The sequence below is a fragment of the Neophocaena asiaeorientalis genome, unplaced genomic scaffold (genome assembly GCF_003031525.2).
Source record: "Neophocaena asiaeorientalis asiaeorientalis breed wild unplaced genomic scaffold, Neophocaena_asiaeorientalis_V1.1 scaffold4, whole genome shotgun sequence".
Classification (NCBI taxonomy): domain Eukaryota; kingdom Metazoa; phylum Chordata; class Mammalia; order Artiodactyla; family Phocoenidae; genus Neophocaena; species Neophocaena asiaeorientalis.
In genome coordinates, this window is record NW_020173682.1 from 6,168,903 (window position 1) to 6,195,060 (window position 26,158).

General features: G+C 42.8%; 1 protein-coding gene across 10 annotated transcripts in view; it reads left to right on the forward strand.

The window, feature by feature from the left end:
* The window catches only part of MPP7 (MAGUK p55 scaffold protein 7), a 284,418-nt gene that overhangs the window by 85,726 nt on the left and 172,534 nt on the right, over positions 1 to 26,158 (forward strand). The gene's annotated exons all lie outside the window — the stretch shown is intronic.

Below are 26,158 nucleotides of genomic sequence, written 5' to 3' on the forward strand. Positions count from 1 at the left end.
TCATTGTTGACCTTGCTGCTCTTTTCTTCTGATAGTTCCCTAACAGAAGCATACCCTGTAGCTTTGAGCTGACCACGTTCCTGTTTCACAGTTCCCTTCCTCAGCAAGTTGGGCTCATTAGGCATGGTTGATGGGTGGCTGTTACGTGTGAACAGAAAGCAGTGTGTGGACCCACATTTGGGTACAGGTTGTTTTCTTTTTTGGTAGCAGTGTACTTCTTTGCGCGTAGAGCTTGTGCTGCCTTGAACTGAATCAGTACACTCATTTCCATCCTCGTCTCTGCTCATAAAATGTGGATGAGCTAAGTGAAGCAGTTTCTCTCCAGGTAGTATGGGTTTTTCAGCGTTTAACAGAAAAACCGCTACGTGGCATTTTCTCCCAGTGGCTCACAGGTGGAGACTGTGTCTCAGCTTCTGTCCTGCTGGTAGTTGCCTCTAAAGGGTACAGTCAGCACGTGCCAACACGCCTCCATGACAGCAATAACTCTCCCACAGTGCGTACCTTTGCTGCTACAGAGAGTCCCACAGCGTCACCTCATGAAGGAATTTTGCCAGTAATTTTCATTCATTGCATAATATTTGTCTTTCACTCTGAGGCTCATTTTATAATCTTTATGGCAATAGTGTGACCTCTGTTTTAGCTGTAAGGAATGCAGTATTTAGTGACGTCTATATAGTTTGGGTTTTTTTTTTTCACTTTTAAGTTTTTTTAAATTGAGGTAAAATGTATATAATATAAAATTTGCCATATTAACCATTTTAAATGTACAATTTAGTGGCATTAATTATATTCAAAATGTTGTGCAGACATCACCACTGTCTATTTTCAAAACATTTTCATCACCCCAAACAGAAACTCTGTATCCGTTTAGCAGTAACTCCGCTTGCCCCCGACTGCCAGCTTTTGACAGTCACCAGTCTACTTTCTGTCTCTCGATTTTGCCTATTTCAGATACTTCCTATAAGTGGAGTCATGTAATATTTGTCCTTTTGTGACCGACTTACACTACTTAACATAATGTTTACAGGGTACATCCATGTTCTGGTCCATGTATCAGAACTACATTCCCTTTTATGGTTGAAGAATATTCTTTTGTATGTACACACTGAATTTTGTTTATCCATTTTTCTGCTGGTGGACACTTGAGTTGTTTCTACCTTTTGACCATTGTGAATAGTGCTGCAATGTAAATTGTTGTTCAAGTATCTGTTTGAACCCCTGATTTCAGTTCTTTTAGGTATGTGCCTAGGAACAAAGTTTCCTGGGCGGATTCTGTGTTTAGCTTTCTCAGGAACCACCAGACTGTTTTCTAGTCTGCACTGTTTTATATTTTCACCAGCAGTGTATGAGAGTTTATATCCTCACCCATACTTGTTATTTTATGTAGTTTTAAAATTATAGTCATCCTAGTAGGGGTGAAGTGGTAGCTCATGGTGGTTTTTGTGTGCATTTTCCTAATGACTAATGATGTCGAGCATCTTTTCATGGCTTGTTGGCCGTGACCAGTTGACCCTTGAGTGACACAGGTCAGTTTTTTCTTACATTGCTTGTGCTTTTGTATATTATATCCCCATGTCTTTTTATAACTGGAAATTTGTACCTTTTTACTCCCTTCACTCATTTTGCCCGCCCTGCACCCCCACCTCTGGCAATCACCAGTCTGTTCTCTGTACCTGTGAGCTGCTTCTTCTTGTTGCTGTGTTTAGATTCCACATATAAGTGAGATCATACGGTATTTGTCTTTCTCTGTCTGACATTTCACTTAGCATAATACCCTCAAGGTCCATCCGTATTGTCACAAATGGCAAGATTTCATTCTTTTTTTAATGGCTGAATAATATGCCATTGTGTGTGTGTGTGTGTGACATTTTATCTTATTCATCTGTCGATGGACGTTTAGGTTGTTTCCATATCTTGGCTATTGTAAATAATACTGTAATGAACATTTGGGGGGTGCATATATCTTTTTGAGTTAGTGGTTTTTGTTTGCCTTGGGTAAATACCCAGAAGTGGAAATGCTGGATCATATGGTAATTCTATTTTTAATTTTTTTGAAGAACCTCCTTACTGTTCTCCATAGCGGCTGCACCAATTTACAATCCTACCAACAGTGCATGAGGGTTCCCGTTTCTCCACATCCTTACCAGAACTTGTTATTTCTTTTTGATAGTAGCCATTCTAACAGGTGTGAGGTGGTATCTCATTGTGGCTTTGATTTGCAGTTCTCTAATAATTAGCAGTGTTGAACATCTTTTCACGTGCCTGTTGGCCCTCTGTATGTCTTCTTTGGAAAAATGTCTATTCAGATAATCTGCCTTCTTTTTAACCCCTTATGATATATATAATTTGCAAATATTTTTATTTTATCGGTTGCCTTTTGATTTTGTTGATGGTTTCCTTTGCTGTGCAAAAGCTTTTTAGTTTTATGTAGTCCTGCTTGTTTATTTTTGCTTTTGTTGCCTTTGCTTCTGGTGTCAAATCCAAATAATCATTGCCAAGACCAGTGTCAAAGGAGCTTCCTGCCTATGCTTTCTTCTAGGAGTTTTATGGGTTCAGGTCTTACATTCACATCTTTAATCCATTTTGAGTTAATTTTTTGTGTAAGGTGTAAGGTAGTGGTCTAGTTTCTTTTTTTTTTTTTTTTTTGGCCTGTGGCTGTCCAGTTTTTCCAGCACCAGTTATTGAAGAGACTCTCCTTTCCCCATTGTATATTCTTTGCTCCTTTGTCATAAATTGAATGACCACAGATGCATGTTTCTGGGCTCTCTATTCTGTTCAGTTGATCTATGTGTCTGTTTTTATATCCTTACCATACTGTTTTGCTTACTATAGCTTTGTAATATAGTTTGAAATCAGGGAGCATTATGCCTCCACCTTTTTATTTCTCAAGTTTGCTTTGGCTGTTGCAGTCTTTTGTGGTTCCATACAAATTTTATGACTGTTTGTTCTATTTCTGTGAAGAATGCCTTTGGAATTTTCATAGGGATTGCACTGAATCCTTTGGGTAGTAGATTTCTTTGGGTAGTAGATTTCTTTGGGTAGTATGGACATTTTAACAATATTAATTCTTCCAATCCTTAAGTGTGGAATATCTTTCCGTTTATTTGCGTTTCTCAATTTCTTCCGTCAGCGTCTTAAAGTTTTCAGTGAACAGGTCTTTCACGTCATTGGTAAAATCTATTTCTAAGTATTTTATTCTTTTTGATGCAATTGTAAATGGGATTACTTTCTTAATTTCTCTTTCTGATAGTTTAGTGTATGGAAACACAGTAGATTTCTGTACATGATTTTGTATCCTGCAGCTTTAATAAATTCATTTATTTATTGTAACTTTTTTGGGGGGAGTCATTATGGTTTTCTATATATAATAGCACATCATCTGCAAAGAGTTACAGTTTTACTTCTTCCTTTTTGATTTGGATACCTTTTATTTCTTTTCCTTGTCTGATTGCCATGGCTAGGGCTTCCAATACTTTGTTGAATATAAGTGGTGAGAGCAAGCATCCTTGTCCTGCTCCTGATCTTAGAAGAAATGCTTTCAGCTTTTCACCTTTGACTATGATGTTAGCTGTGAGTTTGTCTTAAATGGCCATTATTATATTGAGGTATGTTCCTTTTATACCCACTTTGTTGAGACTTTTTATCATGAGGGGATGTTGAATCTTGTCACATGCTTTTTCTTCATCTATTGAGATGATCATATGATTCTTATTATTCATTCTGTATATGTGGTGTATCACAAATTGATTGATTTGCGGATGCTGAACTATCCTTGCATTCCTGGAATGAATCCCACTTGATTGTGGTACATCACCTTTTTAATGTATTGTTGAATTTCATTTGTTAATGTTTTGTTGAGGATTTTTACAGCTGTGTTCATCAGGGATATTAGCTTGTGATTTTCTTTTCTTGTGTTGTCCTTGCCTGGTTTTGATATTTGGGTAATGCAGGCCTTGTAAAATGAGTTTGGAAGTGGTCCCTCTTCTATTTTTTGGAAGACTTGAGAAGGATTGGCATTGATTCTCCTTTGAATGTTTGCTATAATTCATCGGTGCAGCCATCTGGTCCTGGGCTTTTGTTCGTTGGGAGGTTTTTGATTACTAATTCAATCTCCTTATTAGTAATGTCTGTTCACATTTTCTGTTTCTTTATGATTCCCTCTTGGTAAGTTGTATGTTTCTAAGGAATTTACCCATTTCTTCTAGGTTGTCCAGTTTGTTGGTGCATATTGTTTGAAGCAGTCTTTTAATGATCCTTTTGTTTTTGTAGTATCGGTTCTAACAGCTCCTCTTTCATTCTTGATTTATTTATTTGAGTCCTCTCCTTTTTTTTTCTTGGTGAGTTTGTCCGTTTTATCTTTTCAAAGAACCAGCTCTTGTTTTTATTGATTTTTTTTTCCTCTTGTCTTTAAGTCTCTAATTCATTTAATTCTGCTGTAATCTTTTCAAAATTTCCTTCCTTCTACTAACTTTGGGCTTTGTTCTAGTCCTTGAGTTATAAAGTTTGTTTATCTGAGATTTTTCTTGTTTCTTGAGTTTTAGGCATTTATATCTATGAAATTCCCTCTTAGAAATGCTTTTGCTACATTACCTAAGTTTTGGTATGTTGTATTTTCATTTTTATTAGTTTTTTGATTTCTCTTTTGATTTCTTCAGTAACATTATTTAATCTCCACGTACTTGTGAATTTTCCAGGTATTTCTCTAGTAATTGATTTCTAGTTTCATACTATTGCAGTCAGAGGTGCAAAAGGTGCTTGATATGATTTCCATCTTCTTAAATTTGTTAAGACTTATCTTGTGACTTAACATATGATACTTCTGGAAAGTGTTCTGTTTGCACTTGAGAAGAATGTATATTTGGTTTGGTTTGGTTTGGTTTGGATGGCATGTTCTGTATATATCTGTTAAGTTCTTCTGCTCTAATGTGTCACTGAAGGCCAATGTTTCCTGATTTATTGGTTTTCTGTTTGGATGAGCTATTCACTGATGTAAGTGGGGTATTAAAGTCCCCTACTGTTATTGTGTTGCTGTCTGTTTCCTCCTTTAGGTCTGTTAATATTTGCTTTCTCCTATATTGGGTGCATAAATATTTACAAATGTTATGTCCTCTTGTTGGATTGACACCTTTATCATTATATGATGACCTGTTTTGTCTCTTATTACAGTCTTTGTTTTAAGGTCTATTTTGCCTGTTGTAAGTGTAGCTACCCCAGATTTCTTTCTCGGTTTCCATGTGTATGGGATATCTTTTCCATCCGTTCACTTTCAGTTTGGGTGTGTCCTTACGTATGAAGTGGGTCTCTTGTAGGCAGCAAATAGCTATTGATAGGTCTTGTATTTTAATCCATTCAAGCATTCTGTGTTTTTTGATTGGATAATTTAGTCTATGTGTATTCAAAGTAGTTATTGATGCGAATGTACTTACTGCCGTTTTGTAGATTGTTTTTAGGGCTGTTTTGTAGTTCCTCTCTTCCCTTCTTCTTCTCTTGCTCTCTTCTTTTGTGGTTTTATGACTATCTTTAGTGGTATGTTTGGACTCCTTTGTCACTGTCTTTTGTGTATCTCCTATAATTTTTTTCCTTTGTGATAACCGTGAGGCTTACCTATAACAACTTACATTTATGGCGGTATTTTCAGTTAATAGCAGCTTATGTTTGAATGCATTCTCAGGCTCTACATTTTTACTTCCTCCACCACTCTTATGTTTTCGGTGTTACCTTTTATATCTTTTATCTTGTGTATCCCTTAACTAGTTACTGTGATTACGGTTATGTTTACTGCTTTTGTCTTTTAAACTTCACACTGGCCTTATAAGTGATTAATCCACTCCCTTTTCCATGTATTTACCTTTACCAGTGAGATTGCTACTTTTATATATTTTCCTTTTACTAAGGAGCATCATTTCTTTTCAGCTTAAAGAAGTCCCTTTAACATTTCTTTTAAGGCCCGTTTAGTGGTGATGAACTACTTCTGCTCTTGCTTGTCTGGAAAACTCTTTACCTCTACTTCCTTTCTGAATGGTAACTTTGCCTGGTAGAATATTCATGGTTGGAAGGTTTGTTCTTTTAGTGCTTTGAATATATCATGCCACTCCGTCTGGCCTGCAAAGTTTCTGCTGAAAAACCTGCTTATAGTATTATGGGGGTTCTCTTTTATGAAAGAAGTTGTTTTTCTCTTGCTGCTTTTCAGGGTCTCTCCTTGTCTTTAACTTTTGATGTTTTAATTGTAATGTGTCTTGGTGTGGTTCTCTTTGGGTTCACCTTCTTTGGACTTCTCTGGGCTTCCTGGACCTGGGTGTCGTTTCCTTCCCCAGGTGAGGGAAGTTTTCAGTCAGTATTTCTTCAGATAACTTTTCTGCCATTTCTCTCTCTCTCCTTCTGGGATCCCTATATTGTGAATGTTAGTCTGCTTGATGTTGTCCCATAAGTTACTTAGCTGTCTTTACTTTTTTTCTTCTTGTTTTGATTTTCTTCTTCTCTGAGTTCCTCTTCTCTGTCTTTGAGTTCACTGATCCTTTTTTTTCTGGTTCGTGTAGTCAGCTGTTGAATCCCTCCAGTGTCGTTTTTAGTTCAGTTATTTTATCCTTCAGCTCTGGTACTTCTCTATGGTATTTTCTGTGTTTTCTGTCTCTGTTGCAGTTTGCACTGTGTTCATCAGTTCTCTTCCTGAGTTAAGTGAGCATCTTTATCACCACTACGTTTTCCCTTTTATGAGGTAAATTACATACCACTGTTCATTAAGGTTTTTTCCTTAGGTTTTACCTTATTCTTTCATTTGGAATGTATTCCTCTGTATCTTCATTTGCTTGACTCTGTGTTGGTTTCTGTGTATTAGATGAAATAGCTACCTTTCCAAGTCGTGAAGGGTTGGCCTTCTGTAGGAGATGAACCTTATTTTTCAACGCTGCCCTAACTGGTGTCTCTCAAACCTTTGTGATTTTCCAGCCATCCTATTTTATTTTTAGTGGCTCGCAGTAGTTGAGGGTGTGCTAAGACCAGCCATTGTCCCAAAGGAGAGGATCTCAGCAACTAGATTCAGGCTGATTGGAAGCCAGACCCTCAGGCAGCAGCTTTTAAAGAACGCAAACACGTATCCAGTCTTGTGAGCGTAAGCCCTGCTGTCCACAGACCAGAGGATCTGGAGGGGTCCTCTGGGTGGCAGCCAAAAAGTCAGGGCTCCAGAAGAGTGTATAAGCTCCTTTCTGGGAGTTACTGGTGAGCTGTAGTGAGGCAGAGGGAGAACAAACAGGTGTCTGTGCCTGGCCTGCGCCTCCATCGCCTCTAGACATGTGACACCCCTGAAGCCCCTGCGCCCGAGGCTGAGGCTGCAGAACCAGCAGGTTGGCCTCGCTCACAGAAGGGCGAGGAGTGTGTGTTCAGTGTGCTGGCCGTGCGGTGCCCTTGGGGTGGGAGTTGGCCAAGAACTCTGTGACTGTTACGTCATGGGACCCAGGAATGGAAGCCCCCCTGGCCTCGAGAGCCAGGCACAAAAACTGGGTCACCAGATGTACGTAGAAGCTTCCCTCGGGGGGGATGCTGGCACTCCGGAGCAGCACAGAGGGAGGGAGAGCGTGAAGATGTCACACGCTGCCCGGAACGAGGTGGACAAAGTTGGCATCTGCCGTAAGAAGGAAAAAATGAGAAAAAGAAGTAAAGAGAAAAAAAAGATGGCGCCCACTGGTTTTAGCAAGGGCAGAGGGAGAGTGGAAGATGACACCCACCAGAAAGAAAGGAGAAAGAAGCGGCACCTGCTGGCTTTAGCAATTGTCAGCTGAAAAAGACGCACAACCTAAAAGTTGAGAATTATGTTTTATTCGGCGAACTTTCTGAGGACTTCAGCCCAGGAGGCACCCTCTCGGGTGCTCTGAGGAGCTGCTGTGAAGAGGCGACGGGGGGAGCCAGGGTCTGTAGGAGTTTCTGCAACGAAGACCAGGTTGTCGGAACTTCAGAAGATTACTGTTCATTAACGAAAACCAGACACCTCAAGTTAAAGAATTTAGCGCTTTTCTGTGTATGGGAGGATGCAAGAGTCTGGCCTCATTGAAGTCATTCCGTTGATGTCCACTTTAACTGTCTAGGGCCAGGACCCTGCTTTTCTGCATCCTGAATCCCCTCGGGTGCACGGTCAGGGCGGCTGCAGTGGCTGAGGGCTTGATGGCCACAGCATCCTTTGTTTACTGGCATGGCAGGTGACATTCTCCGTCCACACAGGGAAAAAGGAGAGCAGGGATATGGCCCCCGCCAGCCACTGCCCTTGCAGAGAATTCGAGTAGGCCCTGCCACCCAGACCAACACGTTAAAGTTAGCAAAGGAGTCTCTTTCACTTAAAGTCTGGGTGATTTTTCAAAGGGCTACTTCTGCACTGGGCCCCGTGGTGGGTGATTTGCCCACCACGTGTAGGGGCCCTTTAAGGACTGTTTCTCAGCTTCCCACAGCCTGGTAGATCTCATGGGCCTGAGCCCCATTGTGACCACATTTTAATTAACAACATTTTAGGGTATAATTGCAACTCTGTGCTAGGCTTAGCATGAACGAAGAATGGAGCCTGCTGAAATTTTCTTTGTTGCCATAAAATGGCTGACAACATCTTATAACAACACTGTTTAACTTTTCCAGCAGGATAATAAAAAGTACACTTTAACAAAAATATTTGGAGTCTTCAGTTTCTAGTGAAGTTGTTTTTTTTTTAAGTTTGGTGTTCAGATTGTTCCCTCTTGAAGTGCCATGCGGCGTCAGGCCTGTTAGGTTTTTCTGCCTTGATTGGTAACTGGTAGACAGACCTGTTTCGGAAACTCATTCATCACCATCGTTTCTGGTGGTTGAAGCACATTTTCACCTTTACCTTTGTCAGCCCTGTGAAATCCTATAGCTTTGCAGTGATGTTTATGGTATCCAAGATAAAAACCAGTGACATTAGTGTAGCGGGCATGTGTTTGATAGGAAGGGATATTGAATGAGGGCTAATACTGTGTGTTGTCGGTTTATTAGTGAATATCGTCACGTTCACTTGCCTTTGTAGCCTTGTAACATTTGGTACTCAGATCATACTCAGAAGATTGGGAACCTCTGTGATTGTATTACTCTTTTCTGTCACTGTTTTATGCTTCTGTGAGCGAATTTGAACAAATGACTGGACATAATTATAGTTGTATAATTTTCCAAACACAAATGGCAATAAGGAGATGCCATGAAAGTTGATGAGAAGGAACAAGGATTCTGACAGGCGTAACTGCTGCAGCACCTGTGTGGCCTAGGAAACAGTGACAGCACTAGATTTCTGCAAAAATCATCACCCTGTTGCAAATTTGAACATAGGTCAACAGAATTTTGATTTTTTTCCCCCTTGGACGGTGCTAAATTCCCAGTGGGAACAAGTGATCGTGGACCGCGTAAGGGACCATTGGACCCTGTAATTGTCAGCAGGTGGCAACTTAAGAATCAAGGATTGATCTACTCTTTCATTATGTTGTACACATAAAACTAATGCCATGTTATATATGTTGTATGTCAGTTTTATCTCAATAACAGTAATAAAAAAGAATCTGCTCTCTTGCACTGCTTCCTCAGAGGCTTGAAGCCCAGTTCCAAATTTGGAAAAGTCCCTTCCTTGCCCGCCCCCCGGCAATCTCTTGATTGGTAGAACGTGCTGTGCTAAGTGACATTTAAATTAAAGGGGGCATTTTTTGGTGTTCTTCCTATGAAATAAATGAGAATCGTTATATCAAGAGTCTGTTTTTATAACCCAGATTCCATATGTGCTTGTGTGTGTACATGCTAGCTAAAATTAGCCGAATCACTAGGCTTTGTTTTGCAACGTTCTTCCTTATCACAAAAGAGATTTTGCCTTTAAAAAAAAATTCTTAATACAATCTTAGGGTTTAGTTTTAAAAGGGGGTTATTGGCAGTTTGAGTGATCTTGGTAGATTTTAAATCCCTGTTGCTGTGGAATTGTTCATTACAAAATATTCTTTTCTCTTTGGTAGTAAGAACTTTATTTAGTGGGTTTCTATTGTTCTTGGAACTTGGCATCCAAAAGATGTGACTCTTTATTCCTTTTAGAAGAGACCTTCAGAGATACACAGTGAGCAGTTATAGTAAAAGTGGAGACCAAACTGTTACTGAATTGGTTGACTGGACCCAGTTAGGGTCCTAGCCTGGGCCGGACCCCCATCCCAGCCAGGGAGGTTCTTTTTCCAATTGCATTCATGCAGCCAGTAACGAAACCGGTGCTGATCCTGGAACCAGCACCAGCTTTATTCGAAGGATGGAGAAGCGGGAACCTAGTTTGCAAATCAACTTCTCAACCCAATTCATGTGGAGACACTACATACATAGGAGGGTCGAGGTGAAAGGGAGGGAATTGGGAAGAGAGGGAGGAATATTCATGAGTTATTCAAGAACAGGGGTGTGGTTTGGACCCAGAACTGGGGGAACTCTCCTTTTCAGTCCTTGTATGGGCTTTTCTGGTTGTCATGGCAACTGTCAGCTGTCATGGGCTGGTGGCTGGGTCATTTAGCTAATGAATCACAGTGACCATGTAATGAGGCTTAGAGTCTACAGGAGGTCACATCTTCCGCCGTCTTGGGTTTGGTTGGTTCCAGCCAGTTCTTGTTTTTCTCTCGCAGCTTCCCCCTGAAACTTAGGTAAGAGCAGTTGGTTTCCCTTTGAGGAGGGGCGGGGGTATGATTCTGGGGCAACAGCCTTGGTAACAAAACCAAGAAGATGGTTTTATGTTGTTAGGATGTAACTGAACAGCTATTATAAGGCTGTTGAAATCAGTACAATTTTTAAAATATTTTATTTGCCAAAACTCACATTAAATGTTAAAAACTTCTCTTTCTGATGTAGTGCACTTGAACCTCCAAAATTTTAAAATACTGTCCAAGAAGTGCATGTGAACGTGTCTTAAGGTACAGGACAGAGTAGCTAAGGTCTGTAATGCTTCTTGACAAGTGAGGATTGTGAAAAAAAATCACTCTTGTAATTGTTGTGAAAGGATTTTTGTGATAGCAGGTATTTCTTAGACTGAATTTTTATGACACAGTTTGAATGCAAAGATGTTATTTGGGATTGCCTTCATTATGTAGGGATCTAGTTTCGTATTTGATTTCGTTTTATCCTGAAAAGGTAATCCAGGGATGCAGCACTCTTGGTAGAATAATCTCTCACTACTTCCCTGGTTTGAAATGCTACCTTTATCTTATACTAAATTCTTTACGTGTACTAGGTCTCTTTCTGGATCTTCTCTTACACGTCAGCAGCTTTAAACTGGCCACTCTTGGAGTTTTGAGGCTGCGGCTTACCCCTGATAATTATGATTGCTGTTACAGAGAAAATTTCAAGCAGTTTAAAGAAGGTTTGTGTAGGCTGGAAGCGTGGGAAGCATTTACGTCGGTGGTTATCAGTTTTGAGCCACCAATTTATTATTTTTAGCTTAAAATAAAATGTACTTACGCTGTAGATTATTCCATTTATTATAAGATTCACGCATGGAAGTACATTGTCATCACTATTTGGAAACTGTCTCACCTACCACATCTTTTCCCACTGCGGAGCACAGGCTCCGGACGCGCAGGCTCAGCGGCCGTGGCTCACGGGCCCAGCCGCTCCGCGGCACGTGGGATCTTCCCGTACCGGGGCACGGACCCGCGTCCCCTGCATCGGCAGGCGGACTCCCAACCACTGCGCCACCAGGGAAGCCCGGAAGCAGGGTTTTTGTGTGTTTGTGATGACACAGGTTTTCTCAGGGGCACAGCTGTTGCGTTACCGTGGAGCAGGTTGTTCTTGGGGTTGTCATGAAGGATATTTCAGGAGAATCCTTGAAAAGGATTGAAAAGAAAACCATTGAAGTGATTCTTTCTCTTGAACGCTACTCTCCTTTCACTTAATTGCTTATTAAATTCAACTAACAAGCCTCCAAGAGGAAATGATAAAAAAGATGATGGCATCTACTGTGCAGCTACTAAGGGCCGCCCAGGTGCCAGGTGTTCTTTGCATTCCTTCATTTGTAACACAGGGAGGTGTTCGTTTGCTGAGCACTCGTTCTTTATCTCTGCCGGTTTTTGCAGTAGTCCTGGGAGAAGGCCTCACCTCTCCTTCTGTACAGTCAGTGAACTGCCTTCTGCTCACTCGGTTTCTCTTGCAGTTCCTTATCCTCCTGATGGATGTGGGTACCTACTGGTGTGTTCACTGTTTACCATGTAATACGCCGAATAGTAGCTACGGAAGTTAGAGTTAATATTACGTTAAGATTAGGTTGCCGTCCTGCAGTGTAAGTTAAAACCCAGATATACTATTTGGCTCGGTCTCACTGTATGTTATGCTAAATTTTAGATCTATTATAAATATGGAAATAAGTGGAAATAAATCCTATTGTACTATTAACTGCGATAAAACAAATACAGTGCTTTAGCTTTTGTAGCCAACTGTTCCAGCCCAGGAGGCCCTGTAACTGGTTAAATACCGTATAGGTGTGTATCCAGTTTTCTAGAAGACAGCTATCGGCCGTACTTTACAAGAGTTTTACAAGTAATTTTCACTTCGCTATGCCTTCATCTTCTGGAATCAGAGTGTTGCTACATTGACTGGTGTGGAGGACGCCGTCTGCGAGGCCACCACGGCCAGCGTGCACTTAGTTAGGAATTGGACCCGACCTAGGTTTAGAGGCGGCAGCTAAACGTGGGAGTTCTGTGCAGGTGTGTGCGCTTACCTCTGTTAACTCACCCTGATTTATAGACTTTAAGGCACCCGATACCTCGTTTCAGCGCGCTTCGCAGATACTGTTTTTGCAAATGAAAGGTTTGTGACAACCCTGCATTGTCAGATGATGGTTAGCGTGTTTTAGCAATAAAGTATTTTTAAATTAAGTTATGTACATTGGGTCTTTGGACATAATGCTGTTGCACGCTTAATAGGCCGCAGTGTAGTGCAAACATAATTTTTATATGCACTGAGAAACCGAAGAACGTGTGACTCAGTTTATTGCGATACTCGCTGTCTTATAGTGGTCTGGAACTGAACCGTAGTGTCTCTGAGGTAGGCTTGTAATTGTGTAAGCTGGAACTAAGCGATCTGCCATTTTGTAATTATTAAAATTATTTTGCATATTTAAAAACTCAGCCTGCCGAACGCTTTAATAAGTTATTTGCAGTTGAGGGAGAGTGTAAAAAAGAGAATGCCTCTATCGGGGTTGAATTAAAATATTTTAGTGGTACAGGTAGTTTTGGAAATAAAACATCGTTTAAAGGAGAAGAATTGAGGCCTGTTGTGAATGGCACTGAATTGTGCTGATTATCTTACCTTTGACAAAGGGGAAAATTGAAAGCTTGGTGTATCCCATTTTATTAATATAATAAAGTTTTATATTGTTGTTCTGGGCGTCGATGTATGTTCTTCAGCGTTTATTAGCCCATGGTTATAGTAAAACGTTTTAGTCCTGTGCCTGGCCAAACTGTATAGAACACAAGTATCAAAACTGAGGGAAAAATCGAATACATATATTTCTCTTTCCCAAGTCTTTTTCTATATGATTTCTCAGTATTTTGGTCACATATGGCACCTAATATGATTGGACACAGAGCACATCTTTTTTATCATTTAACATAGGTTTATAGCTTCCCCAGACTTGTTGTAATAATGAAGCTATGAGGGAAATGACAAGAATGGTGATATTAAATTTCTCTAGACTCACAGTAAATTTTTCCATCCTGATGGCAGGAATGCCGAGCATCTGGAATCTGCGAGAAGAGTGAATTGTTTGCTGTGGGAAGACTGTCATCAAATTCTGAGCCATTTATTCTCTTAGGAACTACTGTCCTGTACAGAATGTTATATTTTTATAGAAGCACTTTGCTGGAACTGGAAAAATGTCTTCACTTCTTCATGCTTCTGTATTTTTTTTAGATGTTATTGTTTTGAGAATTTTATTTGTGATAAAATGTCATATTTTATCATTAATTTCCTTTGATTTAATAATTATTTATATTTGTCCAAATACAGTAAAATAAGAATAGAAAATAAATTGTCCTAAACAAAGATTTCTTTACAGTACATGTAGGCAAATCTGTGATACATACGTTGTCATCTATGCTCTTGAGTTTTCAGAGTATCTACAATATGTATAGCGATACCTTCTCCCTGGATTATGGCATAGCCGTAATTCTACACACTTGCTGTGAAGGAGGAGGGAAGGAATGTGCGAGATTATCTGTTGGTTTTGGTGAAAACATTTCTCAAATCAGGAGTTAAGATTCTGATTAGCCCTGGGTCATGCTGGGTATTTACGGCGAGTTTAAGCTGGTAGAAGTTTCTTAGTGTCCTAGGTTTAGGGCAGCACAACCTTTTTCTCTGTTTAGTAAATTTTTACTCTGAGTTAGACTCCTGAGTCTTGGTGTTTTACTGTCCTCGTGTTTGGAGGTAGTACTGCTGAGGCTGGTTTGATCACTACAGCAGGTGGATGTGATTGCCTAAGACGTGAGCCGGAACCTCTGATTAGAACGCTCGTCCTCGAGTTCTGTGATCCCTGCTACAGGTGTACAGCTCGGTAGTTGGTTCACTTAGACGAGATGTTCTTCTCCTCAGGTCAGCGGTGTCCGGTCCGTGTGTGTCTGCCTCACCTGCTGTCCGTCACCAGCTCAGGCTAAACACGGGGCCGATGGGGCTGTGGCTTTGCCTCCCGCCCACAGCCTGTTACTTGCTGGGAGCACGGGTTTCCCCGCGGGCGAATAGCCTTAGTGTCCTATCTGTCCTTTACTCCCAAGACTCCTCCGCCCTCCCCTAAATCACGATGCTTCGTGTTCTAACCAAGCCTCGCGCTGCCCAGCGATGCTCCAGTTCCATCACTGTCTCAGGTGACCCGTGGCCGCTTCGCAGGCAGACTGCGGGAGCCCTCTCCCCACTGACACAAGGTTAGTCATCGGTGCTGCTTTGAGTGGTGACCTACTCATCACTCTGATGTGGCCCCCCAGGGACTTTAGTTTCATTTAGGCCTCAAGTCTGCCCAGCAGCTACGAACCATCTTCCATCTGATGAGTTAGTAGTCATAGCTCCCGTCCCTTGCCCACTTCTCTTTAGACTTTCTGAATTTCTCACTTGAGTAGGTTAGAGGCTTCTGTTTTTTGCTTTGCCCTTGGATTATTTTTGATGTAGTCTAGATGGTGTGTCTACACTTTATAGTCTCCTTGATAAAAAGAAACTTCTCTGTTGTTTGACAAATGTGACAACCCTGGTCATTTTCCTCTTTTACAGAGCGTTATGACTTTTCCTCATCTGTGCAGGAAATAAATACGTTGCCTGATTTCTCTTTTCAGTCCATCATTCATGTTCCCTGTCCACCACCTTATTTTAGTGATTCAGAAGAAAATTTTGACAATAAAGATCAGTTTGGTGAAGTGATCTGTGCCAAGTGGTAAAGTCTTTTTGTGACTTTTTGGTATAAGTTCTTGACCGATGCAGTTTTTCTGACCTCTGAGGATATTGTATTCTCTGTGAAGGATGTCCTTGTGAAGTTTCAAATTCCAGAATCTTTTGTATCTCGATAGAACTGTGTAGCTTTGAAATGGAAGATAAAAGTCTCTCAAAAATGTTTCAGCACTGACACTCTAAACAGGAATTCTTGGCTTTTTTTCTTACAAAGATGTTAATTATGTCAAGAATTCTTGGGAAAATTGCTGCGAGACCCGTTGTTAAAAGGCTCAAAAACAGGGCTTCCCTGGTGGCACAATGGTTGAGAGTCCGCCTGCCGCTGCAGGGGACACGGGTTCGTGCCCCGGTCCGGGAAGATCCCACATGCCGCGGAGCGGCTGGGCCCGTGAGCCATGGCCGCTGAGCCTGCGCGTCCGGAGCCTGTGCTCCGCAACGGGAGAGGCCGCGACAGTGAGGAAAAAAAAAAAAAAAGGCTCAAAAACAAGATCTGTTTTAAAAAAAACAACTACTACCTCTTGAGATGAATTATCCTGCTGGCTGGTTTTGCACTTTCTCTGCGTGCAGCCAGGATTCCCCGATGCTTAGTTTTGCCAAAAGAAGGAGGATATGAGTGATTTTATGACAAAGCTGATCCTGTATCTGATGCACCGTTTTCCATTGTCACTTCAAGAGGCAGCGGCCCAGAGATCCAGAGTGATCGAATAATTGGAATGAACATTTGTGGTCGGATCTGCTCTGCGTCATTTGTTTTCGCAAGGCTACGGCGGTGTGGGGTAGCTCTTCATCTCCAGAGTGTTTCCTTGTTGTGTCTAACCCTGGCAGGCTGGAGAGAGTGGGGAGTGTTAGAGTTATCCCAGTGAAGGGATGGCTCTTACTTTCCTGTCGTCCCTTGAAGCGATGGAAGGTGGGTCCAGTTGTTCACGCTAGTGTGAATGGCAGATGATTGGTCCCTGGGAGCGTCCGTGTGGATTTTGAATTAGGACCCTGCATCAGCACAGTTTACACAAGCCGGTGTTGTAAGAACTTTGTCAGTGAATACGTGACGTTGATATCCCCAGAGTTAGAGTCAGTGCCACTTCTTGCAAGTATTTGTTGCACTGCATTCATCTTGAAGGTTTTAATGCTGTTTTAGAGCTGGGACCATTTATCATCTTTCTTCCCACTTTTTCTTTTCTACTATGCAGATGTCTAGACTGACCTGAGTCAGGGGTATGTGATCACTTTCTTCATTTCTCTTCTCGCTAGTTCACACTTTACCCAGTACGTGGGGTCCATCACTGCCCGTCTTCATTGCCTATCGTGGAAAGCTTTTCTCCAGCAGCATAAACTTACATTTTCTGTTCTGTCTCCTTGATGCCCCGGCATACGCATATGTTTTAGGTTTAATTTGGAATTTATTTTTATTTTAAATACATAGGATATACAGTTAAATGAGGCATCATTCTGAGCTTTACAGATGACTCATTTAATCCTTGTTACAATCCTAGTAAGGCTAGGTCAACCATGCCTTTATACAGTTTAAAAACTGGATGCACGGAAATGTTAACCAATTAGCAGTTGCAGAGTTGGGATTTGTATTTATGTCATCGGCTGCGGAGTCTAAGCATCTACCCCCGGGCCTTCGTATGTGCATTTCTTTTTCCTATGGGTCTTTCTACTCCCCACTTCATCGTCCCCAGCTTGCGTCTGTACTTGGACCATCTCAGCACAAGCGTCACTTCCCCGGGGAGGCTTTCCCTGAGGCTGTTCACATCCCTCAGGGATGTGCTGCGCTTTCCCCAGCCATGCCTCCCTCCCGTGCAGCGTGTTCTCAGTTACAGCTCTGCCCTTATCCTCACGACGACGTCTGATGCCCGTCTCCCACACTACACTGGGGGATGACTTTCCTTTCCCTCCCTCACCCTTGTATCCCCAGCTTTAAGCAGTCTGGCACAGGGTGGCACTCGGTATTTGTGGAGTGGGGTCAGGAAAGGATCCAGAGGAATTTTGAAACGCAGAGGGAGTTTCCCAGCTTCCTCCACGCACTTGAGACGTTGTCAAGTGTGTTATGCTAAACCTGTTCGTGAAACTTTGAGGTCAGACTGTTACCACGCTGGTTTTGTCTTCCAGATAATCTCAGGGGCCCTGGCGGAGGGGACTGTGACAGCAGTCGTGATCACCAGGAAGTTAATTATCTAGCGAGTTGGTGTAAGATTGCATGGAAACAGTTACGCTTTCAGGGGATAGCAAATAGCGGTCCACCGTGGCTGGAACGGAATTAGGGGGGAGGTTGTGAGCCCTGGTGCTGGGAAAAGGTTTATGTCAGAATAGTACCCAGAAGTGAAATTTTCTGAAATTGTGAAAGTAACGTCTATTTTGTAAAAACTCAAGCAATGCAGAAATATATACATATATATATAAAAATCTGAAATATACATACACACACACATAGAGTGAAAATGAAAGTAATTACTTCCTGGTCGTTCTGGTTTCTCTTCCTGGAGTAAACGCTGGTGGAGTTGGATGTAGATGCAGGCTCCCTAGAAATGGAACGGACGAGTGAACGGAGGAGCTGGCTGAAAGGGCACGCGTGTAGGCTTGAAATTCTCGTATCGCCAGTACGATGCCAACTTATGATCTGCCCGCTTTGTTCATTTTTCCATTCTCCCAGGTGACTCTTTCCAACCTTTTCTTTCGGACGCAGACACTTGATTCCCTGCCGTCACTCCCCACGGGTTTCATAGTTTATAGTGCAGACACCGCTGTGATGGTGGGAGGGTCCTCCCGGTCCCTCTGCCACGTGCCCCCTTCTCTGCCGTCCTCCTTGGAGCCACGGACGACCCGTGCGTGCAGCCGTCGCAGCCGTGCCTCCACATGTGCCTGACCCTGTTCCATCTCACCTCCTCAAGGTGGGGGGCGCCGATCGATGCCCTTAGCGCACACACGGGCTGTGTTTCTCATCTTAAAGCAACTTCTTTACCCCTCCCTTCCCTGGCACCTGACAGACATTGATTCTGTTTTGTACCGACCCTCCTGCTAAGAGTCGTCAATATTTGCTCTTTCCAACGTGTCACTCGATATCGTTAATGCTCTGCGGTCATCGCCCGTCACGCTGCCAGAGTCGGCAACCTCCACGCGGCTGGATCCGACGGGCGGTTCTCGGGCCTTGGTGTACCTCCCTGACGGTGGCCTCTCACGCCCCGGCCGTCACCCTTTCCCCGCCACACCAGGCCTCCGGGACGGCAGGCCCCCGTGTTCCCGCGCATCTGGTCACCGTGGAGACCCCGGGGCTCGGTCCTCGGCCTCTCCTTCTTTGTGCACACTCGTGTCCCCGGGTCTCCCAGGCTCGTGCCCAGGGCACCTAAGTGCACGTCTTCAGCTCAGCCTCCCTGCGGAGCTCCCGGCTCTCCTCCATCCAGCTGCCCACTTCATCTCCACCTGGTCATCCCGTCCGCGTCTTCAGCTCACCGGGCCCCAAACCGAACGTCCCCGTCTCCCTTGACGGCAGCTTCAGTTTTGCGGCCATTCTTGTTTCTTCTCTTCTCCTCATACCCCTCATTCACTCCGACAGAAATTCACAATTGGCTTTTCCTTCAGAATCTCTCTAGAACTTGAACACTCCTCACAGCTCCCGCCCGCTGCTGCTGGGTGCAGGCCGCCGTCCTCCGTCGCCCGGGTCACTGCCTGACCCTCTGACTTGTTCTCTGCCTCTGCTCTTGCCCCCCTGCACCCTCTTCTCAATGCAGCAGCCAGAGCAGTGCTTTTAAGATGTAATTCCAGTCGTTTTACTCAAAAACCCAGCAGTGGCTCTGTCCCTATAAAATAAAAGTTAAGTTCTTTGCAGTATTTGTCCTACAAGAGCCAACGTGACCTGGTCCTCGTTTGTCCCCTTGGACCATCTCTCCCTCCCTGTGCCCCAGTCAGCTTGGGTGCCTTGCCCTCCTCAGACGCTGCGGGCACCCCGGACCTAGAGGTGGGCTTTCTGTGCTGTCTGACCCCCCTACCTGGATTGCTTGTCCCTCGTGTGCCCGTTAGCTCCCTCGCCGTCCTCCTGGCTCTGGGTTCCCTGGCCACCCCACCTGTCATGGCCTGTGCCGGCGGTCCAGCACCGGGTCTGCCTTACACTGCTGGTTTTTTCTTTTTCTATCAGTGTCTGATACACACTGTGTAATTTCCTGACTTATGTTTATTACTTGTCTTCCCCATGGAGTGTTACCTCCACGACATCGGGATCCTTGTGGGTTCACTGATCTAGCTGAACACCTTGGACAGCATGTGGCCCAGAGAACTTACAGTGGTCAGTGGATGCTGACTGAATGAACGAGCGTGTATCCCGCCAAATGGCTGCTGGGTGCCTGTTCTCAGGCCCTTTGTAAGACTGGGTATTTGCAAACTTAATTACCTCCTAAATTGATGAAAGAAAAGTGATATGCTCTGGCTCTGAAGAATCATTTTATGTTATTTCTTAGATTGAACAGTGCTTTATGTATTGATTTTGGGGGAGGTCACCTGTTCCTTCCACCACCGTATGCCTGTTCGTGTGCCGTTGCCCATTTTCCTCTTGGTTTACTGATCTTTTATTATGCTTAATGTCAATCACTTGCTTGTTGCAAATAATTTTTAGCAGTTTCTCTGCAAACTTCTTCGGTTTTTTTGATGCGTGAAAATTTTGTCACCAAGTCTGTCAATCATTGCTTTTTGTGATTTCTAGGTTCTTTGTGTGCAGAGAAAAGCACTTCAGATGATAAAAATGTTCTCTGAGATTGTCCTCTAGTTTATATTTGAAATATTTGATCCATCTGTAATTTGGGTGTCCAGTTGGAAATTTAACTTTTCTCCAGGGAGCTCTTGGCGGTTTTTGAGTAGAAGATTTAAATGATGGGGTTATATGTAAGTCCTGACTATGCCACTTCCTAGGCTAAAGGTACTTCCTCCTGTAAAATGGAGACAGTAATAGGACCTGCTTATAGAGAGCACGGAGCGAGGTAACCTGTAAAGCACTTTACCGTAGCTTATACCATAGTATTAGGTATGGTGAACACTGCTAGGAATTGCTACTGGTAATAATTTTTACTAAGTATTATTTTAGGAAGCTTTAGGAGTTGGTGGTAGGAGGAAGGGGGGACAAAAGAAATAAACACAATTTTTAATATTCCAGTAGCTAGTTTTTTTTGGTTTTTGTTTTTTTTTTTTTGCGGCACACGGGCCTCTCACTGTTGTGGCCTCTCCCATTGCGGAGCACAGGCTCCGGACGCGCAGGCTCAGCGGCCGTGGCTCACGGGCCCAGCTGCTCCACGGCATGTGGGATCTTTCCAGACCGGGGCGCGAACCCGTGTCCCCTGCGTCGGCAGGCGGACTCCCAACCACTGCGCCACCAGGGAAGCCCCAATAGCTAGTTTTATGAGGCAGGGTGAAAATCGCTAGGGGTCTATGATGATAGGAAGCTTTACCCACAGTTAAAATTGCTATCATATATTTAAGTAAATTGGTGATCTTATAAAGTCATGAAATTTTAATGCGAGGTGATGACATTTATCTTCTGCTCAGTGTACTATGACTTCGGGTGAATTGTTTATTCCACACGGTTGGGTCAGTGTTACCTGCCTTCCACAGTCCTTGATCAAATCACCTGCCTGTTACTCACATACAAGCTCCTGATAGGAAGTGTGACTGTAGCTTTACAAGTACTACTCTTATCTAGATATTGCAAAAAAAAAAAAAATTGCAGGACAACTTACTTGAAGTTGCTGAAGCACCAAAGTATTAAGTATTTATATCTGTATGTAAAATACTACTGCTGACCCTCTGGCACTTGTGTTGCCTCAGAAGGCATCAAGAACATACTCTGACCATAGGTTTTGTCGAGGGAGAAAAAGCACTTACACTTGGCCCTGGAACAGCATGGGTTTGAACTGCCCAGGTCCACTACTATGCACATGGTTTCAGTAAACACAGTACTGCGTGGTCAGCGTTTGGTTGAATCTGCTGTTGTGGAACCACAGATACGGAGGATGGCTGTGGGACGTGAGCTTCCGTGGATTTGGGGATCCTAGGCGGGTCCTGGGGCCAGTGAGCCACGGATGCCAAGGGACGACTGTAGTTCTTTTTTCTTTAAGGAAAATGACGAGTATTTTACCCTTCAGTGCAGCAAGGCTGCAGAGAAGCCAGCTGTAGCACATGGAGCTCCAGTCAAGTACGTAAGTGATTAAATTAGGATTGTGGTCCACACGTGTGCTGGCTCAATGAACTGGCTCACACAGTGGGCGGTTTATACTGTACGGAAAGCATTCTCCTTAGGGTATTATTCTTCGTGACGTCAGACAGCCAGCATTTGCCATCTAACCTTCCTCTGGAAAGAGGAGAAGAGACTACAGTACTTCGTTCCTAGACAGTAGGCTTCGGGAACCAACTCAGAGATCTTCGAAGCATCTTTGCATCTCTCTGCGATTGGCTCCTATTACTGTGAACGCCTTCATTAGCCCTCAATTTAGAATCACGCTTCTGGGCCCCGTGTTCCCCGCTTCAGATCCCAGCCCGTATCCTGCCAGCTCCATTAGAGGCTTCTTTGACCTTCATTGATTGCTCTCTTCTTAAAATTGCTAGAATAATGATTGCACATATTAATTGAGTCACCCTCGACCTATTTAAGTTTTGCTCTTATTGATTTCTTTTCTCTCAGTATATAAAATACACTAATTTAAAAATACTGCTTTTTTCTGTTGGAACACTTCTATGAAATAAGTTTAGTGAAATCCACAGGCATCCTTGACAGTGTCTTATTAGCGTATGTGCCCAAATAGAAGGTGAGTTTTTTTTCCCTCTGTAAAATGATCTCGTGGAGAAGAGAGAGCTGGCGTGTATTCAGGTCCTACAAAATCTCTTAGAGCGTTCTCTGTGTATTCACGTGCACAAAAATGTGTGTTGAATGGAGAAGCCAAAATTACTCACATATAACCGAAATTCATAATTTTGGGGATTATTGAGAGCTCCCTTGGCAGAATTGTTTTTTAAAAAAGGAGACAATCTGGTTTAAACCAGATTTAGTTATTCCTTGGAGAGGGGTTAAAAACCTCACATTTGCAGTTGATAGAACTTTAAAGAGTAGGTAAGGGGTTTTGTTGATCAAAAATGTAGAGCCACAGAACAAATGAAAAACCAATCGGCTTTACCCAGATTCTCAGCGAAGGCATCTCCCATATTCAAAACAGTGCTGTATCTCAACTGACCTAGAAGCGAAAATGATCTCACGATGAGGAAGAACTTCACTCTGAAGAATTTAAATAAAATGGTTGCGTGAAATGTGCAAATGGGGCAAAAACTAAATATCTGAGTTAATGTATTTTACTTAATAGATAATTCAAAGTGTATGTTTCTAACTAAATTACAATTTAAATATTAGAGACAGTCGTGAGCATCTTATCAGCATCCCTGAAAATTAATCATTTATTTCATCAGCTGCCTAAACATCTGTTTACTTTACTTGGAAGAGAAAACGTTTTGGCTGTTTACCTGGGCAAATGGGATTGCTTGATGTTTGCTCATGTATGAGATGCATTCTGTGTCACCCAGGACTGTAAGATCCCCGGGGAGAGGGTGGTATATTCTACGCTTAGTGCTGTCCCCAGGGCTCCAACTCTGAGAGCTTCACGCACATTGATTCTTGGGCCTGCAGCCCTCGTAGCCCTGACTCGGCGTTGTTCCTGCTGAAGGGTGTCCTGAGGTTGTCCCCTCCCCTGGAGGGACCGGCCCCTTCCCTTGCCTCCACAGCCTGACCCTGTCCTGCACGTGGATTTAGGTAACATTTTTAGAGACGTGCCGAGCTGTCTCAGCTCTCTTTACTTCCCTCCGAATCTCAAGGACCACGACTATTTGGATTTCCTAGTATTCTTCATGATTGGGACTCTAGGAACTGGATATAGGAATACTTTAAAGCACACGTAGAATCACAGACCCAGTTTTAGACATGGACCGAGGTGCTTTCTGGGGCCTGGATTGCTGATTTGAGTGGAAGTGATGGTTTTCTCGTTGCCTGCGTTGACACTACATACAGCCCTGGCCTAGGAGCTCTTTTAACCGTCTTTTAAATTTCTGATTGGCATTGTCCTGTCTCTTCTGGTCTTGTTCTCTGGCACCAGATGTGGGAGGTGAAGAGAAGCAAGTGTTATTGCCACTCGAGGACCATACGAATGAGGATTGCATAAAGCTGGAAAAACACAGAAAACTCGGGCTTCTGAGCTTTAACTAACAGCAGTTACTACTATTTGAAAATTAAACCCAACATGGCTTATTCCCACAAGAAGCTAAGTGTACGTGGTAAAGTGAACAACTCCCATATGGAAAAGACACGGGTGGTTTCATTTCTGAGTATGGTGTCATGTCCAGCTGGCAGGTGTCTCTAAGCTGTTGTTTTCCCTCGGAAGCAGTGCACTGAGACGTTCGCTGCAAGGAGACGCACTAAGGAAAGAAGAACATCGTTATTTTAATCAAGTGCCCGCCCTGTCAATCGTTCCATTGAATTCTTACAGCAACTGTTGTACGTTTCAGCTTTATTTCGAGATAATTACAGCGTCACACGTTGTAAGACATAGTACAGCGAAATCCTGTGTACTTTCACCCGTTCCCCCCGTGGTAACATCTTGCATAACTGTAGTAACGTGTCACAACTTGGAGATCGTCATCCATGCCATCAGTTGATGTTTTTCAGACGTCCTCGGTTTCACATGTGCTCGTGAGTGTGTGTGTGTGTATATTCTGTGCAGTTCTACCACATGTGTACATTAACATTTCTTTTTCAATACGTGACGGAAACGAGGTTCAGATAAGTAATATGAAATGCGTATAGACCTGGGGTTTGAATCTAGGTCTGTCTGTTTGATCCGAACTTCTGCGTTTTTAGTAATGCTAATGATGAATGACAGTCAAAGTCAATAACCCAATGGTTATTGCACTCACGGTCACACTCACCGTCACACTCACCGTCACACTCACCATTACATTCACAATTACTCTCACCATCGCTCTCACCGTCGGCGTCACCATCGCACCCACCATCAATAGGAAACATTGAGTACTTACCACGTGCGGGACTGTTCAAGTGTATTAACTTATTTAAACTTATTGAATCCCCATGAACTGTACCACATAAATTATATCACAGTTGAGTTAGTGTCTTTCCACCCTAATGATATTACTAAGGAATAGGTAATCATTTTTACTACTCTTGAAATCAGTAATAAAATTGTGAAATTCTACGTTCTTTTCACATAATTTCATGTTTTGAATCTCTGATCTTGGCGATTGTGATTACATTACATTGTGTGTGTGTGTATATATTTGTATAAAGTGAGACCTGTATCATTATACATTGACTTAGGTTGAGCTACCGTAAAAATATTTTTGCTGAATTGTAAATAAGAGCTAGTTTAGGCAGGATGCCAGGTTTTTATGAGAATAAATATAAACCACCAGGAATACTTAAGAATGCAGTTGAGAGAAGGTTTTTTTTTCTTTTATCCTGTCTGGAGTATTTTGGATCTTTTTGGCCAAATACAGCCCAAGGAATGTTTCAGTTTGGTCAGATCTCTCAAGTTTCGTATCTGACTTCCAAAGTGGTACCCATGCATGTGGTTGTGAATCGTCACTGGTTATCAGAATATTCTAAGGCTTTGGAAAGATAGCAGACGTGCTGATCAGAAGTCCCTAATTTATGCGTTTTCGCTGGTTAAATATCTTGTAAAGCTGTCTTTCTAATGAACAGCAGCTCTTATTCAGACCAGAAACAGCAAGAGTCCCATGTGTTGTAGACCCCAGGAGGTCTCGGTGTTTTTGTAGACAGCAGACAGAAATAAAAAGAATTTTGTCCTTTTTACCTCATGGAATCCTGCTGGAAAATGAAACATGAGCTCTGAGTTGATGCTGACTTCTGCCAGGTCACCTCCCTGAAGAGTCCCGGGCAAGCACTGCTGCAACATTTCTTGGACAGGAGTCTGCCGTCCCGGGGACGAGACGGATGGTCGGTGCAGGCTGCTCCCGGGACACTGCGCTACTGTCTGCTCGCAGGGAGCTTCCAGTGAGAGCACACGCAACCTGCATCTGTTGCCTTGACTCTTTCCAGGGGTTCACATACCTCCAAATTAGAGTCTCATTTAGCCTAAGTGCTACGCAGTTTGTTGTTGTCACTGTTTAAAAAAAAAAAAAAAAAAAAAAAAGAAGGCAACTGAATAATAAAAAATAAACAAAAAACAGTAAATGCAACGTGGCTTAAAATAATGCCACACCAAGTATGGTTTATTCTGGCTTACTTTTGGGAACTTGCTTTTGGACGTTCAGTAACGCAAATGTTTTTGAAGCTATATATTATTAGGAACTCTTTGGAAACCACAAAACCATTTTAATGGACCATGCTATCAATTTTCTCTTCTAAAGAAGTTTTTCCTATTCATGACTCACTTCACTTTTTGGCTAACATTGAGGGAAATGTAATAACGATTAAGGAAAGGAATGTATGCATTTTCTTCTTTTTTTCTTTGAAAGCTTGTACACACTTTCTGTCTCGGGTTATGTAAACTTGGAGGACTGTAAAATGACCACCGCACAAGGTAAAAACAGGCCTGTTAATACATCCGTCTTTGGAATTTAAAAATCCGAAAGCTCCCCTTCTTTGGAGAAGAGTTTTGCTTGATGGCCCAGAATACAGACCCGGTAGAAGCGACACGCTCCGGCTGTCAGTTTCACACACCTCAAGCGAAATTAATGA